The following is a 330-nucleotide window of genomic DNA, read 5'->3' on the forward strand; positions in this document are numbered from 1 at the left end:
ATAATTATTAAATATTTAAGTGAATATGTGGTTTTTTATAAAGGAGGGTTTAATGAAGTTTTTTTAATGACCAATGAAAAAGATTATTTATGGATGGCTACCTGATGAGGAAGAGGAAGTCTATTATGTATAAATGGCTGAGGACCAGGAGGAGAAACTCATTCAGGCCTTGGTGGTACATGTAGATTAAGTACTGTATTAGGTGTTGTACTCATGTCAACAGCAGCATTAATAATACTCTGTAAAAACAAACAAAGTGATGAACATTTTTTTTGTTTTGGCAAAATTAACAAGAAAGAACTATAAATAATTATGAATATTTTTCAAAAT

This window comes from Halyomorpha halys, unplaced genomic scaffold (assembly GCF_000696795.3).
Source record: "Halyomorpha halys isolate HHAL.00 unplaced genomic scaffold, Hhal_1.1 Scaffold637.1, whole genome shotgun sequence".
Taxonomy (NCBI): Eukaryota; Metazoa; Arthropoda; class Insecta; order Hemiptera; family Pentatomidae; genus Halyomorpha; species Halyomorpha halys.